We start from the raw sequence: 4,454 nt of genomic DNA on the forward strand, positions 1-4,454 counted from the left end.
ACATGTCTTTTCCAGCTTCTAGAGGACACCCACATTTCTTGGATCATTGACCCCTTCTTCCATGTTAAAAGCCAGCAACATGGTATTTCTCTGAACTTCAGTAGTCACATTTCCCTCCCTCTCCCATCCCCTCCACTTTTCAAAGGTGATTATAAGGATGTAACTTGTGATCCTTTGTGATTACATTATATCCACCTGAATAATCCAGGATAATATTCCTATTTTAAAATCATTGATTAGGGATCCCTGGGTGGCGCAGGGGTTTAGCGCCTGCCTTTGGCCCAGGGCGCAATCCTGGAGACCCGGGATCGAATCCCATGTCGGGCTCCCGGTGCATGGAGCCTGCTTCTCCCTCTGCCTATGTCTCTGACTCTCTCTCTCTCTGTAACTGTCATAAATAAATAAAAATTTAAAAAAAAATTTTAAATCATTGATTAGTTGGGATGCCAGGGTGGCTCAGCGGTTGTGCATCTGCCTTCCGCTTGGGGTGTGATCTTGCGGCCCCGAGATCAAGTTCTACATGGGGCTCCACGCAAGAAGCCTGCCTCTCCCTTTGCCTGTGTCTCTGCCTCTCTCCCTATGTCTCTCCTGAATAAATAAATAAAAATCTTTTAAAAATAAATAAATAAATAAATAAATAAAAAATAAATAAAATCAGTGATTAGCAACCATAATCCCATCTGCAACCTTTATTTTCCTTTGCTTAGCATTTTCATAGGTTCTGGGAATTAGGATGCGGGAGGCCATTATTCTGCCTACCAGCACTGCTCATCTACTTTCCAGCACTTCTGCTGAGACATTGGTTGTTTTTCTGATTCCTAGTCCTATATACATTACCTAAGAGGATCTATTTTAGGTAGAGGACAAGCAAGTGAGTTGAATGACTGTAATAGGAATCCTTACCTCTGCACCTATGAAGTACTGAATATTGGCACCAACCTCTGTGGTTCCTTCAGAGATGTGACATTGCTTTTGGTTTATGTTTTCACTGGGAGGAGGAGCTTCAGGGGCTTCCATTTTATTCTACTGTAACTGACCTCATGTGTAGAATCTGTCAGTTGCTAAGTATTCCAGTTCTATACTTAAGAACTCAGGAATTAGCCACAGAATAAACTCGGGAACCCCACAGGAGTGGGACATAAGCCACAATTTCATTTTTCACTTGACCTCTGTAAGTCCTCACTCTCACCAATGGACCACAGAGGCTTTTTTCATCTCTAAGAATTGGTATGAACCAAAAGCCAGTCCAGTTATCCCAAATTGATCATTCCATTAGCCCCTTTAGAGAAGCTGTTTGGGAGACCTATAGTACTTACAGTGATACTGTCATAGTCATTTCTTTACTCAAGGGATCCATGATCTGTACACAAACTCAGGTATGGAAATTAAATGAGGGGTTCTGACTTTCTTTTTTTTTTTTTTTTTTGGGTTCTGACTTTCAAATGTGGTGGCTAAAGTTAGGTCTCCATTTGCCCGAGCTACAGCTGTTTTTTTTTTTTCATTTTGTTTTGTTATACAAATCAAGTATTACCTTAGTAGAATGTCCTTCTATTTATTCAAGGCCCCTGTGATAATTCAGTCACCATGAAGATCCAGTGGGCCAAATCATTGATTAATGAGTTGACCCTGCTGATTGTTATAGCACCCATACCCTCTGTGCCACTAGAGGTGAGTACTATACATGACTCTGCCACTCCAGACCCAATGCCATCAATTTCACTCACATTAGGAAGTCCATTTCAAAGACAGCATCCGCACACTCATTTTTGATGCATGGAAAAGACCTATTCTAGCATTTTTACATATGCCTATGTTTCCCTCACTAGTATGTTTCTCTATGCCCTGAAAAGGTCTGGGCCCTCTCAGAGGACATTTTTAAGGGCCAACTCATGGGTCACATCTAATAAATCCACTGTACTATACCTATTTCTCAAAATCTTTGCATTACTTCTCCTAACTTATAAGGGAATTTATGACATTTCAAGCTCCTTTGGCATAGACTAGTACTGAGCCCAGAGACCATAGAAACCTGGCAGATCATTAAAATAATTATAAAATTATTATTGCATATTAAATTAATTAAAACCATTATCAAGACCCTAAATAGCTAAAATAATCTTGAAAAAAAGAACAAAGTTGGAAGTTTCATACTTCCTGATTTTAAAACTTACTATAAAGCTATAGTAAGCAAAATAGTATTATACTGGCAAAAGACAGACATATAGACAAATGGAACAGAACAGAAAGCCCAAAAATAAACCTTCACATATATGGTCAAATGATTTTCAACCAGGGTGCCAAGACCAATGGGGAAAGGAGTCTTTTTAACAAATGATGTTAGGTAAATTGGATATCCATATGCAAAAAAAGCATGAAGTTAGAGCCTTACCCCATGTTGCACACAAAAATCAATGCAAAATGGATCAGACCTAAATAGAAGAGCTAAAACTATAAAACTCTTAGGAAAAAACAACATAGGGAAAAAAATATCCATGACATTGGATTTGGAATGATTTTTTTTTTTTGGATAGGACACCAACAGCACAGGCAAGAAAAGTAAAAATAGATAAATCAGACTACATCAAAATTTAAAAATTTTGTGCATCAAAGGAAGCAATCAACAGAGTAAAAAGGTAACCGATGGAATACAAGAAAACATTTGCAAATCAAAGATCTGGCAAGGAGTTCACAGTGAGACTATACAAAGAACTCCTACAACTCCACAACAGCAAAAAATCCGATTAAAAATGGGCAAAGGATTAGCATAGGCATTACTCCAGAGAAAATATACCAAGAAGCATGCGAAAAGATGCTCAGCATCACAAATTATTAGGGAGATGCAAATCCAAATCACAATGAGATACCACTTCATACTCATTAGGATAGCTAGTATCAATAAAACAGAAAATAACAAGTTTGGAGAGAAAGTGGGGAAATTGGAATGCTTATACACAGTTGGTGGGAATATAAAATGGAACAGCTGCTAGGGAAAACAGTAGGAGAATTCCAAAAAAAATTGAAAATTGACTTGCCATATGATTCAGAGATTCCACTTTTGGTTGTAAACCCAAAGGATTCAAAAGTAGACTCTTAAAGAGATATTTGTACTCTCATCTTTGTAGCCAGCATTATTCACAAGCTGGAAGGTGGAAGCAACGTAAGTGTCCCTCAGTCTATGAATAGATAAACAAAATGTGGTATATATACACAATGGAATATTATTCAACTTTAAAAAAGGAAGAAAGTCTGACACCTGCTACAGCATGATGAACATTGAGGATATTATGCTCTGTAAAATTAGCCTGTAACAAAAAAGACAGATATTGTGTGATTTTACTTCTATGAGGCACCTAGAGTAGTCAAATTCACAAAAACAAAGTAAAATGGTGGTTTCCAGGGGCTAAGGGGAGGAGAGAATATGGAACTGTTTAATGGGTATACAGTTTGGGATTCTGCAAGATGAAAAGAGTTCTGGAGATTAGTTGTATGACAATATAAATGTATTTAAGGGATCCCTGGGTGGCTTAGTGGTTTGGTGCCTGCCTTTGGCCCAGGGCGTGATCTTGGAGACCCGGGATCGAGTCCCACATCGGGCTCCCTGCGTGGAGCCTGCTTCTCCCTCTGCCTGTGTCTCTGCCTCTCTCTCTCTCTCTCTCTCTCTGTCTCTCATGAATAAATAAGAATCTTAAAAAAAAAAAGTAAGGATCTGTATACACTTACTTGAATAAACTTGATAATTTAAAAAAATGTATTTAACACTACTGAACTGTACATTTAGAAATGATTAAGATGGTAAATATCACTAACCATGGTAAGTAGAATTTTAAAAAAAGAAACTGCATGCTCTTTTTTTGGTCTTATTTTACTTAAAAAATGGGTAAGATGTTAAATATTAGATGTATTTTAACCACAGTTTTTAAAAAAAGAATGTAAACTGCATATCAAAAAAACAGAAAGCTATTCTCAGCAGCCCAAACTTAACCCAATGACTCCAGGATCTCTGGCATGTTTTCCCAATTTGATAAATTCAGCCTAATTTACATTTTCATTCTTTCCTCCCTGTTCTAGCACTCTAATAATCCACTCTTACATATTTACCTACATGTTTACATATTTCAATTATTTAAATCACACAATTAGTTTGGTGTGTAATATCTCCTTTGGGTTTGATGTTATAAATGGCCCCTTATGGCACCCTGGTTTCTAGCGTTAGCAGTGGAATGTAAAGAGGCTTGACATTTCATTTCAGGTGTTCTCCGATGAGGTTACTCTAGGTCTGTAAGCGGGGTGGGTCAGCCTCATCTGATAAAGAGGTACAACTACTTCTTCAACAAGAAAGGCTCAGTAAAGTATGGGGTTATCAGAGTCATCTGAATAACCACAAATATTCCCATTCCAATTTTCAGGGTGCCATACTTCTCATATAAATGCCTTAACTTTCACATTAGAGCCCA

Source organism: Canis lupus, chromosome 21 (genome assembly GCF_011100685.1).
Source record: "Canis lupus familiaris isolate Mischka breed German Shepherd chromosome 21, alternate assembly UU_Cfam_GSD_1.0, whole genome shotgun sequence".
NCBI classification, from domain to species: domain Eukaryota; kingdom Metazoa; phylum Chordata; class Mammalia; order Carnivora; family Canidae; genus Canis; species Canis lupus.